This window comes from Eriocheir sinensis, chromosome 62 (genome assembly GCF_024679095.1).
Source record: "Eriocheir sinensis breed Jianghai 21 chromosome 62, ASM2467909v1, whole genome shotgun sequence".
Lineage (NCBI taxonomy): Eukaryota > Metazoa > Arthropoda > Malacostraca > Decapoda > Varunidae > Eriocheir > Eriocheir sinensis.
The window spans coordinates 10213361-10236771 of NC_066570.1; the positions used below are offsets into that span (position 1 = coordinate 10213361).

A 23411-nucleotide genomic window follows, 5' to 3' on the forward strand; every position below is an offset into this window, starting at 1 on the left:
TCAGTCCTCTTGTGGAAACCTCGCCTTAATTTGTTTCATTGTTCTTCGTCCTTTATCTTTCCTCTTACAGAAGCCTCCCTTCCACTTGTTTCACCGTTCCTCTTAGCTGTCTCACGTGCTTGTGGAGATTTCTTCGGTTAAGTTTTCCTGCAGCCTTAGGAGTGTCACCTCTATTCCTCGCCTTAATTTGTTTCATTGTTCTTCGTCCCTTATCTTTCTTCCCTTCCACGTGTTTCACCGTTCCTCTTAGCTGTCTCACGTGCTTGTGGAGATTTCTTCGGTTAAGTTTTCCTGCAGCCTTAGGAGTGTCACCTCTATTCCTCGCCTTAATTTGTTTCATTGTTCTTCGTCCCTTATCTTTCTTCCCTTCCACGTGTTTCACCGTTCCTCTTAGCTCTGTCTCACGTGCTTGCAGAGGTCTCGTCGGTTTAGTTTCCCAGCAGCCTCAGGAGTGTCACCTCTATTCCTCCTGCCGTACATAGAACTGCTTGGCGGCGGCTATCTCATATCGAGCATCTCACACCTGTTGGCTTCACCTGACACTTAGCGCTGCAGGTATATTGACAGGTAAATTGCCTCCTTGTGTTCTGCTAGAGAGTTTCGTTCGGGGTAGACATCGCCCTCGTTTTCGATTTCTTTCTATCGCGTACAAATTGGCGCACACAATACTGATCCTATACCTTCCTTATCGCGTACAAACTGGCGCACACAATACTGATCCTATACCTTCCTTATCGCGTACAAATTGGCGCACACAATACTGATCCTATACCTTCCTTATCGCGTACAAACTGGCGCACACAATACTGATCCTATACCTTCCTTATCGCGTACAAATTGGCGCACAAAATACTGATCATATACCTTCCTTACCGCGTACAAATTGGCACACAAAATACTGATCCTATACCTTCCTTATCGCGTACAAATTGGCACACAAAATACTGATCATATACCTTCCTTATCGCGTACAAATTGGCACACAAAATACTGATCTTATACCTTCCTTATCGCGTACAAATTGGCACACAAAATACTGATCCTATACCTTCCTTATCGCGTACAAATTGGCGCACAAAATACTGATCCTATACCTTCCTTATCGCGTACAAATTGGCGCACAAAATACTGATCCTATACCTTCCTTATCGCGTACAAATTGGCGCACAAAATACTGATCCTATACCTTCCTTATCGCGTACAAATTGGCGCACAAAATACTGATCCTATACCTTCCTTATCGCGTACAAATTGGCGCACACAATACTGATCCTATACCTTCCTTATCGCGTACAAATTGGCGCACACAAAATACTGATCCTATACCTTCCTTATCGCGTACAAATTGGCGCACACAATACTGATCCTATACCTTCCTTATCGCGTACAAATTGGCGCACACAATACTGATCCTATACCTTCCTTATCGCGTACAAATTGGCACACAAAATACTGATCCTATACCTTCCTTATCGCGTACAAATTGGCACACAATACTGATCCTATACCTTCCTTATCGCGTACAAATTGGCGCACAAAATACTGATCCTATACCTTCCTTATCGCGTACAAATTGGCGCACAAAATACTGATCCTATACCTTCCTTATCGCGTACAAATTGGCGCACAAAATACTGATCCTATACCTTCCTTATCGCGTACAAATTGGCACATAAAATACTGATCCTATACCTTCCTTATCGCGTACATATTGGCACATAAAATACTGATCCTCGTTTAACATTTTTCTGCCAGGCGGGAGACGTGGTGGGGTCAGCCGGGGAGGGTGAGCGGGGGACTGGCAGCGTGTCTGGGGTGATACCGGTGGCCGTGTCCCTCTGCAGCAGGAGGTAGAGGCGGTTGTTGAGGCCGCGGTGGGTGTCCGTCACCACTCCCACGGTCCCCTCGGAATCCGTAAGCGGCCCCTCGTCCTCCTCGCTGCTGCCGCCCACCGCCATCACCACGTCCTCGTCCGCTCCCTCACGCCTCCCACATGGGCCTGGTTTTGCTACGCCCTCGGGCAAGGAGAAACCCACGCACCAGCAAGGCCACGCCCACTGAAGAGGCCACAACGCCAGCGCCCACTACCGCCCAGTCGTTGACGTGGCCGCGGCTGAGACGACCGAGAGGCAGCGGCTGGCCGGGACTCAGGCCGTGGTTGCCAGCGCCGCGGAACACCCAGAGGTCCTTGGTGTGCTCCAGGATGTTGGAGGGCCGCGCGGAGGGTCTTGATGCGTGGCGCTTCTTCTCTGTGACTTTATTACGATTTATTCTGCGTGGCTTGTGTGCCTTGAGCGTCGCCTTCTCCCGGACCGTCTCACCGTGCAGTGCCACCCCCAGGCGAGGCTTTGCGCTCCTCCGTGGGGCCGCTGGGGGGTGCACGGTAGCATGGTGGTCAAAGGGCGGCATGCGGTTGTGTATGATCCAGTATGGCAGCGTGGTGGGCGTGGGGGCGTTCGTGGGAGTCGTTGTAGGCGTCGGTTGGCGTGGAGAGGGCGTGGGTGCCCTTTGGGAGGATGTCGCAGCCGTCGGGGTGGTGCTGTGTCCCTCTGGTGTTGTCTGTGGGTGGATGTCTGTCGTGGCCGCTGTCTCCTCGTCCACGTAACTCACTGAAGCGTTGACTGGCGGGGGTTCGTGACGTGGGGCGCTGGTCACGGCTGCATCATCCTCATCATCCATTATAGAATTACTCTCTTCCGTCATCCTCATCGTAGCGTTACTCTCCTCACTGCTGTTGTGTGTCCGTGATGATGTCCAGAGTCGCAGAGATGCTAGTGGTAGTGGTGGTGGTAGTGGTGGTTGTCGTAGTGGGGATCGTGGTGGTAAGGAGGGGGGAGGCGATGGTAGGTGTGGTCGGGAAGTCGCTGTCCTCAAGAAGCATGACTGGTTTGTAGCCGAGAGTGGTGGGAACGGCGCACCTGTGGAGTGAGAGAGAGAGAGAGAGAGAGAGAGAGAGAGAGAGAGAGAGAGAGAGAGAGAGAGAGAGAGAGAGAGAGAGAGAGAGAGAGAGAGAGAGAGAGAGAGAGAGAGAGAAAGAAAAGTTAGTGAAGGAACTGATTGTCCGTAGAGTAACATATGTGGCAAAATAAAACCAGATCACCTAATGGAAATGAAAGATATGTAAAGAAAGGTTAATTTAGTGAAAAGAAAGACAGGTAGAAAGCTATATTAGTGAGAACTGGAACCGACTATTCGTAGAGTAAACAAAATAGGCAAAATACAACCTGCGCAGAAGATATATAAGATAGATAAAGGAAAAAGGTTAGATTAGTGGAAAATGGAACCGATTATTAGAAGAAAATAATATAAAAGAAAGATACAGAAAATAAGGTAAGATTAGTGAGAAGTCTAACCGAATATCCAAAGTAACATAAATGGCAAAATACAACCTGTGCATTTAGATGTAAAAAAAAAAGTAGAGGTAGAAGAGATAGAAAAGAGATAGAAAAAGCTAAGTTTCTGAAAAGTAGAACCCGTAGAGTAAGCAGAATCGTCAAAATACAACCTGCGCATCAAAAGGAAAAGAAATGATGAAAAGGTTAGATTAGTGAAACGTGGAACCGAGAATCCGTAGAGTAACACAATAAGCAATATGCATCCTGCTCAGAAGATACAGAGGGAAGCTATGTAAGAAAGGTCAAAGTAGTGAAAAAACAGAACTGATTTAACTTAGAGTGACACAAATGGCAAAATAAAACCTGATCATCTAAAGGAAAAGAAAGATGTATATAAAAAAGTTAAGTTAGTGAAAAGAAAGATAGGTAGAAAGATACAATAGTGAAAAGTGAAACCGATTATCCGTAAAGTAACAGAATCGCCAAAATACAAACTGCGCAGAAGATATAAAATATCCATATAGAAATAAAAGGAAAAAGTAATGAACAGTGAAATCAATTATACAAAGAATAACACAATTGGTAAACTAAAAGTAAACTAAAACGTGGGAACCAAAGGGAAAAGAATGACATAGAGAAGAAAGGTCAGATTAGTGAAAGATAGAACCGGTTATTACGTAGTAGAAAGAGAAAGGGACGAATTCGTTACGCACAGAGATAGTAACGAAATAGCAACAAAACGACCACCAAAAACTGCGCATCTGAAGAAAAAAAGTAATAGTGGGATAGAAGAAAACAAGGTAAATATGAGTAAAAAAATCGAAGAGGCTTTTAGTAGAGCGAAAAAATGGAAATAATTAGGAATAAAACAACTGCGCATCTGAAAAAAAAGTGATAGTGGGACTGAAGAAAAAAAGGTAAATATGAGTAAAAAATCGAAGAGGCTTTTAGTGAAATGAAAATATAGAATTGATAACCTTTTGATCGAGTAACAAAATAGGAACAGAACAACAACCAAAATTACGCATCTGAAGAGAAAAAGAGATAGAAGGATAGAAAAAAGATAGAGTAGTAAAAATAGACGACGCTTTTAGTAGAATTAAAAAAAAAATGGAAATAATTATCCGACGGTCGAGTATCAAAATAGGAACAAAATAACAACTGCGCATCTGAAGGAAAAAAAGTGATAGTGGGCTAGAAGAAAAAAAGATAAATACGAATAAAAGATCGAAGAGGCTTTTAGTAGGATGAAAAAAAGGAAATAGTTAGGAATAAAACAACACCTACGCATCTGATGAAAAAGTGAGAGGGATAGAAAAAAGGTATATATGAGTAAAAAAACGAAGAGGCTTTTTAGTTGAATGGAAAAAAATGGATGTAATTAGCCGTGGATCGAATAACAAAATAAACGAAACAACAAAAAATACGAGACTGGAAGGAAAAGAGATAGAGGATATAAAAAAAGATAAATTAGTAAAACCTAGAAGAGGCTTTAGTAGAATGAAGAAATGGAAATAATTATCCGTTGATCAAGAATAAAACAACACAAAACTACGCATTTGAAGGGAAACACAGATAGAGAAATAGAAAAAGGAAATTAGAGTGAAAAGTAGAAAAGCTTAACAGTATAATGAAAAAATGGAACTCGCAAAAACACAAAAAACTGAAATGAAAAAACGATGGAGTAATAGAATAAAAAAAAAAAGAAGATAAATTAGAGTGAAATGTAGAACAGTTTATCAGCAGAAAGAGGAAGCAAAAAAATGAAAAAAGATAGAGATAGGAAAAATGGTGGAACTAATAAAAGACAAAACCGATTATACTTAGAGAGAAGGAATATTGGCGAGAGTGGATAAAGTGCAGTTACGGATTATAACAGAACACTTACGGACATATAAAAAATGGAAAGGGGGAGAGAGAGAGAGAGAGAGAGAGAGAGAGAGAGAGAGAGAGAGAGAGAGAGAGAGAGAGAGAGAGAGAGAGAGAGAGAGAGAGAGAGAGAGAGAGAGAGAGAGAGAGAGTGGACGAAATAGAGAGAAATGAAAACACTGAATAAACAAGACTTACACAAAGTAAGAGAATTGAAGTCTAGAGAACAATGAACAGTTGGAAGATGAAGGGAAAGGAAGGGAAAGAGAGAAAGAAAAACAAGACTAAAATCTGTCAAGAGAATACAGGAAGATAAGGAAAGGGAGGAAGGAGGAAGAGAAGAGGAAGGGAGATGAAAGAGAGATGGAGAAGAATTAGAAGAAGTAAGGTGTTGACATTTTCTATTGATAAAAGAAGTTTTGGTAAGTCGGAAAATAGATTTGGCACGATTCCGGGCTGAAATGTAAAGGTCATAGTTATCAGGAGTGCGAAGGCTCTGGTACCTTTTGTGACCTGCCTCCATCGTTAATAGCACGAGAACAAGCATGATTAAACCAAGGCTCTTTAGCATGAGGAGTAGAAAAAGAACGTGGAATGTATGCCTCCATTCCAGAGACAATCACTTCTGAGATGCGTTGGGCACACACACAGGGGTCTCTCTCCTGGAAGCAGTAATCATTCCACGGGAATGGAAAGTACATCCTCAGGTCGTCCCACCGAGCTGAAGCAAAATGCCAGAAGCATCGCCTCTTAGGTGGGTCCAGAGGATGTACAGGAGCGATAGGACAGGAAGCAGAAATACGGGTATGATCGGAGGAGCCCAACGGAGAGAACAGTTTGACGGAGTAAGCTGAAGGATTAGAGGTAAGGAAGAGGTCTAGAATGTTGGGCCTGTATCCAAGACGGTCGGGAATACGTGTAGGGTGCTGAACCAACTGCTCTTGGTCGTTGAGGAGAGCAAAGTTGTAGGCTTGTTCACCAGGCTGGTCAGTGAAAGAGGATGAAAGCCAAAGCTGGTGGTGAACATTGAAATCTCACAAGATGGGGGTTTCATCGAAGGGAGAGTGAGACAAGATGTGCTCCACTTTAGAATTCAAATAGTCAAAGAATTTTACATAGTTAGTAGAGTTAGGTGAGAGATAAACAGCAGATATGTATTTAGTAATAGAATGACAATGAAGTCTTAGCCAGATGGTGGAAAATTCAGAAGAGTCAAGGTCGTGGGCACAAGAGCAAGTGATGTCGTTGCACACGTAGGCGCAACATCCAGCTTTGAATTGAATTTTAGGATAGAGATAGTAGGAGGGAACAGAGTAGAGGCTGCTGTCAGTAGCCTCAGCCACCTGTGTTTCGGTAAGGAAGAGAAGATGAGGTTTAGAGGAGGAAAGATGGTGTTCCACAGAATGAAAATTAGAACGAAGACCGTGAATGTTGCAGAAATTGATAAGGAGGAGGTTCGAGGATTTATCAGGACACCTCTCGGGTCGGCAGCCGGAAGAGGAGTCCTTCCTGGGGGTATTTATGGTCCCCCCCCACAGGCGGCAGCTGTATTATACCCTGTATTGCGATACTGTTCAAAGAATGCCATAGTAGTAGTCACCCCTGCCTGCAACACACCAATTGTTATGTCTGATGACTGAATAAGCTTGCTGGTCTTATTGATATGAAATAAAATGTCATACCATAAGCAAACTGCTGATAGAAATGGCCATTAGCTCAATATGTCCATGAGTGCACCTGCTCCTGTGGCCACGCCATCTTTTTTCTCGAGAGCATATTCTCTCAGCACTGATAAGGCATTGTTAATTTCCTTCATATGATATCGGAGCGGTTTAACAGCTTCAATTCGTGACTCCCACCTGTTACCTGATGGACCTTTAACTGTAATAGGCAAACATTCTTCAAGAATAGCCCATCGAGATGTAGATGAGCTAAATATCACATACATTCTGTTCATGATGCCCAAAATTCAATGGCATAATTTGAGGATTTCGCTGCATCTACAATCACCAAATTCCAGGTATGAGCCACGCAGTACACACAATAAAGCACGTTGATTCGGTTCTAGTACGTGCTTGTACTCCTTTATTCTTTCCACTCATGTTAGCACCATGATCGTAAGCTTGTCCTCTCATATCAGATATATCTATCCCAACCCCATTCACCTTGTCAAGGAATGAGTTCAGTAAACCGTCACCAGTTGTATCATGCACATTCAAGAAACCAAAAAAGGCCTCACGAATTTTAATCTCTCTCTTCAGGCAAAGGCAAAGCCTCCAAGAGAATTTGCACAAAATTTCAGCTTGGTCGGATAAATGGGAGATGCCCTTTAACGTAGACAAGTGCCAGGTCCTTCAAGTAGGAACAAAAATAAGAAGTTCGATTACGAAATGCGCGGCGTTAAACTCATAGGAGCTCAATGAGTTAAGGACCTGGCGTCAAAATCGCGTCAAACCCCAAATTATCAGCAATACATTGACGCAGCAAATGAAACGAATATAATTCTGGGCTCCATTAAGACAAACTTCTTATTCAAGAATAAAGATGTAATACTCTGCTCTACAATAGTTTAGTCAGACCCCACTTGGAATATGCGGTACAGTTTGGTCTCCCACCATGCAAAGGACATTGCTAAGCTAGAAGGTGTTCAGCGTCGAGCAAAAAAAATGATCCCTTCCTTGCGCAACAAATTCTACGAAGAAAGATTTTCGACCCTTAACATGTTCTCTTGAGAAACGTCGCCTCCGAGGAAAACTGATCTCTCTCTCTCTCTCTCTCCCTTCCCGTCACCTCCCTCCACAATGCATGGCTCTCAATGAAGACGATTAAACAGTTCCGAAGTTGCTGTTGTGTTTGCAAAGGTAACGATCCCCTCTCGGCCTTCGGGAATAATTGATGTGAGAGTCGAAAGCGCCTGAAAACACCCACGTTAGAGCACTGGGGTCCGTCTGCAGGAGCCACCAACTACACGGTCAAGTCTCTGACATCCCCGGTGGCACCTGGCAGACCTGTGTGTCGCTGCGCCGCGGGTGATTTTAATTATCGAAAAAGAGAACTCGTGTCTCCTGCATTGTTCTTTTTCTTATTTCTAAGCAGGAGCGTGTGGCCGGCAGGCAGGCACGCATGACATACACACACACACACACACACGGCCCGGTAGCTCAGTTGATAGAAAGTCGGCCTTACAACCAGAAGGACCGGGGTTCGATTCCCCAGCCGGGTGAAGATAAATTGGGTTAATCTTCTTTCACGTGTAGCCCCTGTTCACCTAGCAGTGAGTAGGTACGCGACGTCAGGCAAGGAGTTGTGACCTCGTTGTCGCGGTGTGTTGTGTATGAGTGGTCTCAGCCCTACCCAAAGATCGGTACTACGAGCTCTGTGCTCCTCCGTAGGGAAACGGCTGTCTGTCTCGAGCATAGCTGGGCGTTATCGCGATACTTTATCGCTGATAACAAAATCGGGTTATCGGCCATCCGCTACTTATTTAAATATATATCGGTATCTTCGTTACTTTTGTAACCAAACTAGCGATAAACGCTACATTTTCCGCCTCTTAGAAAGAAAACGTCTCCTCCCTACTGCGCATGCGTGGCCGGGCGCCCGGTGTTGTATGAAAAACTTCGGGTATGAAATATCTTCGTGAAGAGATTTCATACTTAGATCATCAACATTAAAAAACTAAGTTATGTTTTATATTAGACTCAAAAGTCAATATATCAAAGAGAAAATCATTTAACTTTGCCCCAAAATGGTTATTCACTGCCTCAAATTTGATATTCCGTATTCGTTTGTGAGCATGCCCTGGTATTGAAGGCACCCGGTGTTGTGTTATTTGGTGTCCCATCGTCAAAAGCTGGCGCTTTTGTTTACAAACACTAGTCTCTCGTGAACTGCGCATGTTCAGACCAGTAGTGAAATTTCAGAAGAAATTCACAAAGCTTTTAATAGTTGTTGAGCTGAATCAGACATACAGTACCTCGCTGTTTCAGAACGACACTCTGTACATATAAATACAACTCGTACAGAGTGTCGTTCTAGAAACAGCGGGGATGGTGGTAGTGGTACTGTATGTCTGATTCAGCCTTCCAGCAACTCTTAATTACGGTTAAAAAGCTTTGTGAGACTGTACAGGTCTACGCTTGCTGGTCTGAGCATGCGCAGTTCACGAGAGACCAGTGTTTGTTGACGGTGGGGACGCCAAATAACACAACACCGGCTCAGGCGTTTCTAGTATTACCGTCCATAGGTACGTGTCAACGTGTGGTTTTCGGGTTTTGTAAGTTTTCTAAAATACAGATAATGAAAATTTTAATTCATCTATGTTTTTCTATTTGAAATATGAATATAGTATCGTTTTCACCTATCGGACTTATCGCTAGCTAGTATCAGAATTGTGGATTTATATCGGGTATCGGTTATCGGTTATTGGCTATATTTGTGTCTCCAGTTAACGAATATCGGTTATCACCGATAAGGTTTTTCATTATCAGTTATCGGTTATCGGGAATAAGGTTTTCTGTTATAGTGCCCAGCTATGGTCTCGAGAGAGACCCGCAGCAGACCAAGAGGTGAATTACACACACACACACACACACACACACACACACCTCCACCACATTCCAAAGTCTGTCCTTCAATACTTTCATTTTCTATGGGAATTCTGCGTGCTAGAAGGGCGTGTGTGGAGCATCTCAAGGTCGCAGAGAGCGGAGGGATGAATGTGCCTCTGAGCGGTGCGGCGGGCAGCGCGGTGTGTGTGTGTGTACGGTCACTCGGTGTGTCCAGGCAGCCCGTCACTGAGGAATGCGAGGAATGCGGCGCGGGTGGACTTTAAACCGGGGTACGCGAGGGTCCGTGGGAACGCTTTTGAATGACGCGGCGCCGGCTATTTATAGATTTGAGGCCATTACTCGCGTGCTCTCAGGAGGGCTGCTGCCCCTGATGGTCCATGACGCAGCCTATTAGCGACATCAGCACGGCACAGGGAGTCTTCTTGCTGCTATACAGGCTAATCAGCAAAGTGTAATACCCGGGCCTGTCTTCCTAGACATATCGGTGTCTCGGTTCGCCTGTTTGAAAAGCCTCTCGTTGACGTTGCTGGGATTGTCGTGGACTGTTTCGTTATTTCGGCGTTCCTTCTCCTCCTCCTTTTCCTTCTCATTTTTCTATTTCTCATTCATCACAGTCTTCCTTATTCTGTCTTCCTCCTCCTCCTCATCATCATCATCATCATCATCATCATCATCCCCTTCCTCCGTCCACCTTCTCATTTATCTTTCTACTTCTTTTTCATAGTCTTCTTTCTCCTCCTCCTCCTCCTCCTCCTCCTCCTCCTCCTCTTCCTCTTCTCGTTCCTCCGTCCACCTTCTCATTTATCTTTCTACTTCTTTTTCACTCAGGAAGGCTTTACCATGACTCATCTCCTCTCTCCGAAAATAAGATGACTCAAAAGGAATATAGCGTGACTCACCTCTTCTCTGCAAGCATTATATGACTCAGAAAGACTTGTGTGACACACCTTCCCTGCATACACAAGCCGACTCAGGAGGGACCTCGTGTGACTCACCTCTCTGCATGCTGGAAGTAATGACTTAGCCCCGTAGACTAAAGGAGAATGCATGCATATTTGTGAGTCATTGAAATATAGACTTTGGGAGAATTAGAGTCAGTGAAGGGAGGAAGAAATGGAGAGGGGGAGGAGGAAAGGGATGAGTCATGAGTCAGCTGTATAAGGTGGATGATGAGAGAGAGAGAGAGAGAGAGAGAGAGAGAGAGAGAGAGAGAGAGAGAGAGAGAGAGAGAGAGAGAGAGAGAGAGAGAGAGAGAGAGAGAGAGAGAGAGAGAGAGAGAGAGAGAGAGAGAGAGAGAGAGAGAGAGAGAGAGAGAGAGAGAGATGCCTTTAGCGTAGTGTATTAGCCCTAGAAAGGAGGAGGAGGAGGAGGAGGAGGAGGATAAGAAGAGAATAAAAAACATTAGGAGGAAGGACAAAAGGGCCGTGGGGGAGTAAATAAAGAGAAAGAGAAGGAATAAGAGGATTGGGAAGAGGAGAAGGAGGAGGAGGAGGAATACATAGGAATACATAGAAAGAACAGACACCAGAAGACCTATCGGTCTATGGCGAGGGTGTCTGTTTACTACCGCTACTACTTGTAATCGACGTGTGGTAGGATAGGACATAAAAGATGAAGGCTCCTCCCCACCCACCTCTCCCTCCGGCAACGTGCCGGCAGGAAATAGTTAGAAGAGAACACCATGTACCTTTAAGGAGGAATGGGACATGGAAATTTTACAGTAAAGAGAGAAATAAGAGGAAATTACTACTCTTAACTTACACTACTGGTAACCTAAGCTGTGGGGGAAAATGACTTCATTATATAAGAACATAAGAACATAGAAACACAGGGAGACTGGAAGAGGACGAGTGGCCTACACAGGGCAGCCCCAGAATCCCCACTAAGACCCACGATGGGTGAGGTGTAGTTTCAGGGGCACAGGTGGAGGCTTGATCCTCGTTTTACCGGCGGTACGAGGCACGCACCAGTAACCTGTCACCTTACTGCACCCACACCTCACTCCACCTGCCATGCGGACATTAACTGTTGCTTTACTCTATTTTTGACTTTCGCTACTTGCAATCTAGGTTGTGGGGGAGAATTATATGAATATAGGTTGAGTTCGTGCTGCAATCTGTCTAAAATCATGCGAAAAGGGTCAGTATAATCTTATATCCATGAAGTACTTATCCAAAGAAGACTTAAAGCTATTGATACTCTGTGCGCTAACTACTGACGGTGGGAGTCTATTCCAATAATCGACGACTCTGTTATTGAAAATAACTTCTGTGCACCAATGTGTTACATCGATTTCCTTTTAACTGCATACCGTTGCTGCGTGTTCTTGTGTTGGTGTCTCTCTGAAATATACTATCTGGGTTAATGTTGTCGAATCCATTAAGGATTTTGAACACTTCAATTAAGTCCCCTCTTATCCTTCGCTTTTTTAGGGAAAACATATCTAAAAGCTTTAAACGCTCGTCATATGGCAAGTTTCGGAGCACAGGAATTTGTTTGGTTGCTCGTCGCTGTATCTTTTCTAGCAAAACTTGATCTTCGATATAGTTCGGTGACCAGAACTGAACGGCGTGTTCTAGGTGTGTTCTTACTAATGCTAAATATAATCTCTTCATAAGTTCGGGTGATTTATAATCAAAGTTTTTTTAGATTAATCCCAACATCATATTGGCTTTTTTACTCGCTGCAGAACATTGATCACTCATTTTAAGAGTGTTACTGATAATGACACCAAGATCTTTTTCGTGTTTTAATTCGCTGAGCTCATGTCCTTGAATCTGATATTTAAAGTTAGGATTTTTTTCACCTATGTGCATTAAATAAGGAGGTGAATGAAAAAGGAGAGAAGGAGGAATAAGCAAACGAGAATGATATATATATATATATATATATATATATATATATATATATATATATATATATATATATATATATATATATATATATATAGAGAGAGAGAGAGAGAGAGAGAGAGAGAGAGAGAGAGAGAGAGAGAGAGAGAGAGAGAGAGAGAGAGAGAGAGAGAGAGAGAGAGAGAGAGAGAGAGATTTACATAGATAGATTTACATAGAAAATCAGACGACACAGACCCCATGGTCCAGACTAGGTGGTCTGTCCTTAAACCTAAGTGATTTTACATTAATCAGAAGTCTCAAACGTTGCATTTCTACTCTAATTGATATTAAGTTGAAGGAAGTGACGGTCGAGCTTATTTTTGAAGGAGTCAATCGTGTCACATTGGACCACTGACGGTGGAAGCTTATTCCATTCTCGCACTACAACGTTGGTGAAGAAAAATTTGGTGCAGTCTGAATTTACTTGTCTACATTTGAGTTTTACGCCATTGTTCCTCTTGCGCAAAGTGTCATCGATCATAAACAATGTTGATCTGTCTACATTCGTGAAACCATTAAGTATTTTAAGACATTCGATCAGTTTTCCTCGGAGGCGACGTTTCTCAAGAGAGAACATATTAAGGGTAGAAAGCCTTTCTTCGTAGGATTTGTTGCGCAAGGAAGGGATCATTTTCGTTGCCCGACGCTGAACACCTTCTAATTTAGCAATATCCTTTGCATGGTGGGGAGACCAAAACTGTACCGCATATTCCAAGTGGGGTCTGACTAACTTATTGTAGAGCGGGAGTATTACATCTTTATTCTTGAATAAAAAGTTTCTTTTAATGAAGCCCAACATTCTGTTCGCTTTATTTGCTGCATCAATGCATTGCTGTGAGAATTTGAGGTTTGACGCGATTTTGATCCCCAAGTCCTTGACGCATTGAACGCTGTTGAGTTTAACGCCGAGCATTTCGTAATTGAACTTTTTATTCCTCGTTCCAACTTGAAGAACCTGGCACTTGCTTACGTTAAAGGGCATCTCCCATCTATCCGACCAAACTGAAATTTTGTGCAAATCCTCAAGAGACAAAGAAAGACAAAAAAACTAGATATTAGATTCCATAGAGTACAGACGAAGGGAAGAAAGAGAGAGGAGAGAGAGAAAGAAGGAAAGAGAGGAGGGAGAGGAGAAAGAGTGATTGTACTATGTGTCGAAAATTATATAAGTGGATGAGTCTTTGGTGAGGGAGAGAAAGTGAGAGAAAGGGGAGAGGGTGAAGGAAAGCGAAAGGAGAGGAAAGTAAATGAAGGAGGAAGGGATGAGGCTAAGACAGTGAGGGAAGGAGAGGAAGGGAGAGGGTGACGGAAAGCGAAGGAAAGGGAAGGTAAGTGTGGGGCAGGAAGGAGAGAGAAAGGAAGGGAGGAAGAGGAGAAGTGGGGAGGAGAAGAAGACCAGAGAGAGAGAGAGAGAGAGAGAGAGAGAGAGAGAGAGAGAGAGAGAGAGAGAGAGAGAGAGAGAGAGAGAGAGAGAGAGAACTAAAGAGCAAGGTAGGAGGTGTTATGTACAAATGATGATGATCGTGAAAGAAACAAGATTCATCGATTTTAACGGGGCACTTTAGGTCTGACGTATGTTGTTGATTTTACCTTTAGCTTTTTTGGGGGTATATAGATCTTACTACTTAGCACACACATATATATATATATATATATATATATATATATATATATATATATATATATATATATATATATATATATATATATATATATATATATATATATATATATATATATATATATATATATATATATACATACATACTAAGTGGATATTTTCATATATTTTAGACTGTTTTGGGGAGATTATTTTATTATTTTCTACCTGGCTGTCATACATACGTACATACATACATACATATACATACATACGGATGGTTGAATTCATGCACTTCTAGATATCGTTTTGGGAGTTTTTTGTATTTTGGAGAGTTTAAAAAAGTTCGTCACACACACACACACACACACACACACACACACACACACACACACGCCCATCGATCACCAGCCATTCGACCAACCAACCTACAAGCCAGCATCACCTCCCCTTCCCCCTCCTTCCCCTCCCTCCCTTTGTTAGCTTCTAAAGACCCCGTACGTAAAGTTCTCTCCCATATTCCTTCTTCCGTTCTTTCATTGTTCTCTTACCTCCATTCCTCCTATCCCTCCCTCTTCTCTTTATTTATCTAACTTTACCGTACCTTACCTAACCTAACATTACCTGACCTAACCTAGCTTAACCCAATCTAACCTGACTCTTCCTTATCTTACCTAACCTTACCTAGCCTAACCAATCCATACCTCCCCTTACCTAGTCTTACCTTACCTAAGTTAACCTAACCTTAGCTAACCTAGCCTTTCCTAACCTTATCTAATCTTATCTAACCTTACCTTACCCAGCCTAACGTAGCCTAACCTAACCTCCTACATCTGTTTTTGGTGTCCCTGTTATCCTTTCTCCTTCATTTTAAGGGTGACCTCCTCCTCCTCCTCCTCCTCGTCCCCTACACACCGACCAATATTCTGTCCCTTCCTTCACACGTCTTCCTTTCCTTTAGTGTGTATTTTCTCTCTCTCTCTCTCTCTCACACCCGACCTCTGCTGAGAGAAGGTCGTGACCTTACCCCGCTGCGCTCCACAACATCGCTTGCCCTGTGTTTTCGTTGTGCTCTTGGGATTGCGTTTGTGTGTTCTCGCTAGTGGACCTTGTGTGTTGCCTGTGATTTCCCGACACGTGTTTGGTGTGTGTCGCTTGTGGTTTCTGCCTGTGGTTGCCTCTGTGATTTGTGTTTCCGGTGTTTTTGCGTGTGATCTGGCTGTTTCCGGGTGTTCTGCGTGGGTTTCAGAGTGATTCAAGTGTGTTGTGTTTCCGGTGTTTTTGCGTGTGTTTTGGCTGTTTCTAAGTGTACTGCGTGTGTTTCAGTGTTTTGAGTGTGCTGTTTTGTTTCCGGTGTTTTTGCGTGTGATTTGGCTGTTTTTCGAGTGTTCTGCGTTTCGAGAGTGTTGTGTCTCCAGTGCTTTTGCGTGTGATTTGGCTGTTTATAGTGCTGCCTGTGGTTGCCTCTGTGATTTGTGTTTCCGGTGTTTTTGCGTGTGATCTGGCTGTTTCCGGTGTTCTGCGTGGGTTTCAGAGTGATTCAAGTGTGTTGTGTTTCCGGTGTTTTTGCGTGATTTGGCTGCTTCTAAGTGTACTGCGTGTGTTTCAGTGTTTTGAGTGTGCTGTTTGTTTCCGGTGTTTTTGCGTGTGATCTGGCTGTTTCCGGGTGTTCTGCGTTTCGAGTGTGTTGTGTCTCCAGTGCTTTTGCGTGTGATTTGGCTGTTTATAGTGCTGCCTGTGGTTGCCTCTGTGATTTGTGTTTCCGGTGTTTTTGCGTGTGATCTGGCTGTTTCCGGGTGTTCTACGTGGGTTTCAGAGTGACTCAAGTGTGTTGTGTTTCCGGTGTTTTTGCGTGTGATTTGGCTGCTTCTAAGTGTACTGCGTGTGTTTCAGTGTTTTGAGTGTGCTGTTTTGTGTCCGGTGTTTCTGCGTGTGATTTGGCTGTTTTTCGAGTGTTCTGCGTTTCGAGTGTGTTGTGTTTCCAGTGCTTTTGCGTGTGATTTGGCTGTTTATAGTGCTCTGCGTGGGTTTCAGAGTGTTTTGAGTGTGCTGTTGTATTTCAGGTGTTTTTGCGAGTGACTTGAGGGTGTTTAGTCGTGCTTGTGCTTGGGTTTCTGTGTGTTTCGTGTGTCCCGAGTGTGACTTTGTGTTCCCGAGTGTCTCACGCGTGATTTGGGTGTGTCGACAACCCACCCTTTGAATTCCCTGAGGATTCAATCTGCTCCTCCTCACTACATCCTCTTTAAATCCGCTAGAGGATTAACACTTCCTACACCCCTTTCCCTCACCTCACCTAAGCCCCCCCCACCCTCGCTCACCTCACATCCCTTTTGCTCCTCCTCATCCCCTAGAGGATTAGCCCTTCCTACTCCTCCCTCACCACATATTTCTAAGCCCTCCCCCCCTCACTCACCTTACCTCACATCCTATTTACCCATCCCTTCACCCACCTTACCTCGCCTCTTTCTTAACCTTTCTTGTTCACACAAACCTCACTCACCACACATCCTTCCTACTCCTCCTCTCTCCCACTTACCTCCTTTCCCAAACTCCCTCTCACTCATCTCACCTATTTCCTAATCCTCCTTGATCTCACACCTCACTCACCGCCTCCCTTTCCCCTCTTACTCACCTCACATCCCTTCCTACTCCTCCTCTCTCCCACCTCACCTATTTCCTAACCCTCCTTGATCTCACACACCTCACTCACCCCCTCTTTCCCCCTCTTACTCACCTCACATCCCTTCCTACTCCTCCTCTCTCCCACCTCACCTATTTCCTAACCTCCTTGATCTCACACACCTCACTCACCGCCTCTCTTTCCCCCTCTTTACTCACCTCACATCTCTTCCTACTCCTCCTCTCTCCCACCTCACCTATTTCCTAACCCTCCTTGATCTCACACACCTCACTCACGCCTCTCTCCCCCCTCTTTACTCACCTCACATCCCTTCCTACTCCTCCTCTCTCCCACCTCACCTATTTCCTAACCCTCCTTGATCTCACACACCTCCCTTTCCCCCTCTTTACTCACCTCACATCCCTTCCTACTCCTCCTCTCTCTCACTTTTCCTCCATTACTAAACTACCTCTCACACACCTCACCCCCTTTCCTAATCCCTTCACTTTGTGTTTTTATCTCTTTCATTTCAGCTAAGATGGCGCCTAAGAAGTGCAGTACTTGTAACGGTAGCTTCTCAGCTCACTTTTTTACAGGGCGTTCTGCTGTCTGTCGACTGTGTCTGTCCAGGCAGCATCTCGAGACAAGACTGCAGGAGCAGGAAGAGAAGATGGAAGAAGGCCAGAATAAAATAATGGAGCTTTCTCTCACCAGGCAGCATCTCGAGACAAGACTGCAGGAGCAAGAAGAGAAGATGGAAGCAGGTCAGAATAAAATAATAGAGCTTTCTCGCACTGTTGCCTCCTTGCAGTAATTCATCCAGGCTAACGTTGCTGTGGTGCCAAACCCTTCTCCAACCGCCCCCTTGCCCTCAGCGGTACCGTCGACACCAGCGGACAACACCACGCAACGGGAAGATGCTAGTGGCACCGACCATGATGGCTTCACCGTCGTGAATGGAGGAGCCAAACCAGCCAGACAAGCGATTTATCCTGTTCATTGCTTCAACAGGTTTGCCATTCTGGAGGAGGAGGACGAGCAGGAGAGCACCTTCCTGGTGGGTGACTCCATGATTCGCCAGCAGGTCGTTGAGTTCTGCGGCAGAGTTCCTCGTCGAAGACGGAACTATTGCTATCCTGGTGCTGGGATCGACGACATAACTGCTGCTCTTGAGGAGATCTCCCCCCAGGCTACTAATGATTCACTGTTTGTTATCCACACAGGTACGAACGACGTCACCACGACCCGGTCTGAGGAACTCCTGGAGAAGTACCGTAGGCTCATCCAGCAGTATAAGACTAAATCCCTAACATTTTGATTTCAGGAGTTCTACCACGGACTTGGGCGGAGAGCGACTTTTTCAGTAAGGCCTTCAGCCTAAACAACCGCTTACAGACTCTTTGCAGGGAGCTTGACGTGGAGTTCCTAAACGCATGGGACAATTTCTATGGACAAAATGAACTTTTCCACAGGGACGGATTGCACCTTTCTCCCATCGGGGCAGCCAGACTCGGAAGGCTCCTCAACGAAGCAGTGCGTGTCATCCGAGCAAAAAACGAGTCACGGCCACGTCCTCCACCCCGCCCGTGTAAATAGACGCCGTGCATCGCAACAAACCTGTAACCGTGATCCCGCAAGTACCACCACCTGTATTACCAAGCCTCTAGATAACTTAAAATCCTGAGGGTCAATGAGCGTAGCCTAAGAAACAAATTTGATGAACTGAGATGTCTTGCTTTAACATAAAATTTTGACATAATTGCTATAAACGAAACATTTATCGACACCACAAATATTTATTTAAGTTACGAATACAACATATATGGCTACAGACTCTTCAACAAAGATCGTAAACCGTAGAGGCGGTGGCGTCGCCCTTTATGTCAAAAGCTATTTGCAACCCACCGACAAAACACCGGGAAACAGTAACGTTGAACATTTGTGCGTGCGAGTAAACATTGCAAAGTCAATTTAAATATATCTGTCACCTACAGACCTCCTGGGCAATCACTCGATGACGACCTTGAAATGTACAGCGTCTTAAGGCAGTCACTTAATAACAACGACTCACTGATATTAGGAGACTTTAACCTCCCCATATCGACAAGGGCGACACTGTCAGGCACAGAAGGCGAGTCACATATAATGATCGAATTTCTAGAAGAAAATTATCTAAGCCAAATGGTTTCTGAGACAACTCGACAAAATAATATACTAGACCTTGTTATAACGACCCAAGATAACCTTGTCATTAGTGTCACGGTAGGAGAACACCTCGGTTCTTGCGATCATAAATTAGTGCGCGTGGACATTAAAGCTCAATCATCAGTGACTGAAAATAAAGTAAAGGTGCCCAATTTCAAAAGAGCTAACTTCGTAGAAATCCGACAAACACTAACAGAAATACAACTATCAGATGACGGCAACGTAGAGGAAGCCTGGCTAAGCCTTAAAAATCACTTACTCACTCAGCAGAACACATTCGTCCCCTTGTGCGAGAAGCGAATTAACACTAATAAAAGCCCACCGTGGTTTAATAGCGAAATTAAACAATCAGTCAATGAGATAATTGTTTTACAGGTTAAAGAAAGAACAAAGCACGCCTGAGAACATTAGACTCTATAATGATGCCAGGCGACGAGTAAAAAGACTAGTAGGTCAGGCAAAGCGTTGTCATGAAGTAAATATTGCAGCCTACTGTTAAAATAACCCGAAATCTTTCTTCAGTTACATAAACAACAGAAAGGCGATCAAAAGTGGTATTGGACCTTTAACAAACAGCGACGGTGCACTAGTGACTGACAGCCAACACATTGCAAACCTCTTAAACAATTACTTTTCCTCGGTGTTTAATACTAACAGTCTTCCTCTCGCTACCACCAACACCAGTACTATTGTAAATCTCGAGCATGCATTGCCTAATTTTGAAATAACAACCGATGAAGTCCTTAAAGCTCTCCATTCACTTAAAACAAATAAAAGTCCTGGACCTGACAAAGTATATCCAACTCTGCTGAAAGAAACGAAGAGCGAAATACTCTCCTCCCTCACAACCGTATTCAATATGTCCTTGCGACAAGGCATCGTCCCTTCAGATTGGAAAAAGGCTAACGTGACACCGATTTTCAAGAAAGGAGACAAAAAAGTACCAGGTAATTACAGGCCCATTAGTCTAACTTCGGTTGTAGGTAAGCTACTTGAGGGCATAATTAGAGACAAAATTGTGAGTTACCTTGAAAGCCACTCATTGATTGAGGACTCACAACATGGCTTCCGAAACAAAAGATCCTGCCTATCAAACCTATTAACCTTTTATAACGACCTCTTCACTGTTTATGACGTAACCAAATCACTGGACGTAGTCTATCTTGATTTACAGAAAGCGTTTGATAAAGTCCCGCATCATAAATTACTTTACAAATTAAAGCAAATAGGTATTGACGGTCAAGTAAACCAATGGATCGCGAATTGGTTGAGCAACAGACAACAAAGAGTAGTGATTGACGGATTTAACTCAGAGTGGGCGCCTGTCACTAGTGGCGTCCCTCAGGGCTCGGTCCTTGGCCCAGTGCTCTTCATTATTTACATCAACGACGTGGATGTTGGACTCAATAACCGCATTAGTAAATTTGCAGACGACACAAAGATTGGTAACTCGGTTCTCACTGACGAAGACAGGCAAAGCCTCCAAGAGGATTTGCACAAAATTTCAGCTTGGTCGGATAGATGGGAGATGCCCTTTAACGTAGACAAGTGCCAGGTCCTTCAAGTTGGAACGAGGAATAAGAAGTTCGAATACGAAATGCGCGGCGTTAAACTCAAAAGCGTTCAATGCGTCAAAGACTTGGGGTCAAAATCGCGTCAAACCTCAAATTCTCACAGCAATGCATCGATGCAGCAAATAAAGCGAACAGAATGTTGGGCTTCATTAAAGAAACTTTGTATTCAAGAATAAAGATGTAATACTCCGCTCTACAACAGTTTAGTCAGACCCCACTTGGAATATGCGGTACAGTTTTGGTCCCATCACCATGCAAAGGATATTGCTAAATTAGAAGGTGTTCAGCGTCGGGCAACGAAAATGATCCCTTCCTTGCGCAACAAATCCTACGAAGAAAGGCTTTCTATCCTTAACATGTTCTCTCTTGAAACGTCGCCTCCGAGGAAAATTGATCGAATGTTTTAAAATACTTAACGGTTTCACGAATGTAGACAGATCAACATTGTTTATGATCGATGACAGTCTGCGCACGAGGAACAATAGCGTAAAACTCAGATGTAGACAAGTAAATTCAGATTGCACCAAATTTTTCTTCACCAACGTTGTAGTGCGAGAATGGAATAAGCTTCCACCATCAGTGGTCCAGTGTAACACGATTGACTCCTTCAAAAATAAGCTCGACCGTCACTTCCTTCAACTTAATATCAACTAGAGCAGAAATGCAACGTTTTGGAGTCTTCTGATTAATGTAAAATCACTTAGGTTTAAGGACAGACCACCAAGTCTGGACCATGGGGTCTGTGTGGTCTGATTTTCTATGTAAATCTATGTAAATCTCTCTCTCTCTCTCTCTCTCTCTCTCTCTCTCTCTCTCTCTCTCTCTCTCTCTCTCTCTCTCTCTCTCTCTCTCTCTCTCTCTCTCTCTCTCTCTCTCTCTCTCTCTCTCTCTCTCTCTCTTCTTCTTCATTTTCTCGTGTTTTCCCTCTTTCTAACTTTATCACTCTCTTCTTTTCACCTCAAAATATCTATCTATCTCTTTTACATCGACTTTTCTTTTCCTCTTTTTTCCTTCACATTTTCCTCTTTTCCTTCGCACTATCCTGTTCTTTCTATCTCAAAACATCTATATTTTATCCTCTCTCTTTCCTCTTCCTCTTTTTTCCTTCGCTTGTCCTCTTTTTATCAATATTAACATCTGCATTTTTTTCCACATGTTCTACTTCATTTATTTATCTTCCTCTTTTCTCTTCCTAATTTCCTCTTTTCTCATCTTTATCACTCGTCTTTCTACCTCAAAACCACTATATTTTCTCCTTTATCTTTTCCTCTTCCTCTTTTTGCTGCACTTTTCATCTTTTATCAATCTTAACATCTGCCTTTTTTTTTTTTTCTTCTATTTCATTCTTTTCCTCCTCTTTTCTCTTCACTTTCTCCTCTCTTACAATCTTCTTCACTCTTCTTTCTACCTCAAAATAATGAATAATCTTTCTCTACTGATTCATCTTTTCTTAGTCCTCTTCTTCTGCATCTCATTTTAATTTTTACTAGTATCTCAACAACACCTTTCCTTCACTTCTTTTCACCTTCAAAATCGTCTACCTCCTCCTCCTCCTCCTCCTTCTCCTCCTCGCCTCTTCTCTCCTCATCCTCTCTCTCTCTCTCTCTCTCTCCAAGATTAGCTCTCTCTCTCTCTCTCTCTCTCTCTCTCTCTCTCTCTCTCTCTCTCTCTCTCTCTCTCTCTCTCTCTCTCTCTCTCTCTCTCTCTCTCTCTCTCTCTCTCTCTCTCTCTCTCTCTCTCTCTCTCTCTCTCTCTCTCTCTCTCTCTCTCTCTCTCTCTCTCTCTCTCTCTCTCTCTCTCTCTTTATTTAAACATCAAGATATATGATATGATAAAAGGGGCAGGGAAATTATCTCCATGCTAAAGACGACCTCTGTCTTGAGGTCGCCTATCTTAAAGCATTGCCACTAATGTTGTGGTGTGCTTGTACTCAGGCGGATGTGACTAGGGCGGGTAGGTGCGACACCAGGCATGAGCCGCCACCTTCACCTATTGGGTGTTCATTGCACCTGGCTCTGCGGCTTCTCGGGATTTCAAGGAGGAGTTCGTTAGCCACCGCCGCTCTCGTGGTGTGCTGGTTTCTCCTCCAAGGGACCCGTAGTGCCGCCAGGTGAGGTGTATGTTGGACCTGGGCCTTGTGCAGGACTGTGATGGCACCGACCCTTCTCCGGTGCCAGACGCTGTCGAGCATACAGCGGGGGGCGTCCTGCTGGTGATGATCTGCCGGTGCCGCCACTGGTGTCCATGTGGTCGCTCCTGCTGAGGGCTGCTGGCATCGCGGATGAGTCGCTCTGCCCTCCTCTGCACTCTGCCCAGCAGCGAGAGGTAACATTGGGCACTGCTCATCCAGGAGAGAGGGGAGTATTCCATGACGGACCTTACCTGGGCTTTGTACAGCCTCAGGAGGTCGTCTGCGTCGAGCAGGTGCCGAACGCGACGCAGGAGTGTCACCCTCAGGGAGGCTCCGCGCCACACACTCCAGGTGGCGATCGAAACTGAGTCTGGAGTCGACCTCCACCCCCAAGATGTTGATGGAGTCCTTGATGACCAGGGTGTCGTCCCCAAACTTCAGCCGTCCCTGCAGGAGTCTGGCGTCCTCCTCCGAACGCGATATGACCATGGCCTGGGTCTTCTCGGCAGCAAACTTGACTTGCCAACGTCGTCCCCAGGCCATGATGTCACCAAGATGGCGGTTGGTGGCTTCGATCATGTTCGAGGTTTCCTCCCTGGTGTAGCTGTGGGA

The 23411-nt window shown here is 44.3% G+C and overlaps 1 long non-coding RNA gene and 1 pseudogene across 4 annotated transcripts; one reads left to right on the forward strand and one right to left on the reverse strand.

Moving 5' to 3' along the window:
- Positions 1-398: 398 nt before the first annotated feature.
- LOC126986539 (uncharacterized) lies at positions 399-1502 on the reverse strand. Of its 4 annotated transcripts, none has more exons than XR_007739816.1 (3): positions 1327-1502; positions 1187-1278; positions 399-680 (listed from the first exon to the last, which is right to left on the reverse strand). It is a non-coding gene; the product is annotated as an uncharacterized LOC126986539 (long non-coding RNA). The 4 variants fall into 4 exon arrangements; XR_007739815.1 differs by having other exon boundaries at positions 1141-1278; XR_007739813.1 differs by having other exon boundaries at positions 1095-1278.
- A 905-nt stretch (positions 1503-2407) lies between these two features.
- LOC126986569 (neural-cadherin-like) overlaps positions 2408-23411 on the forward strand; it is a 68440-nt pseudogene continuing 47436 nt past the window's right edge.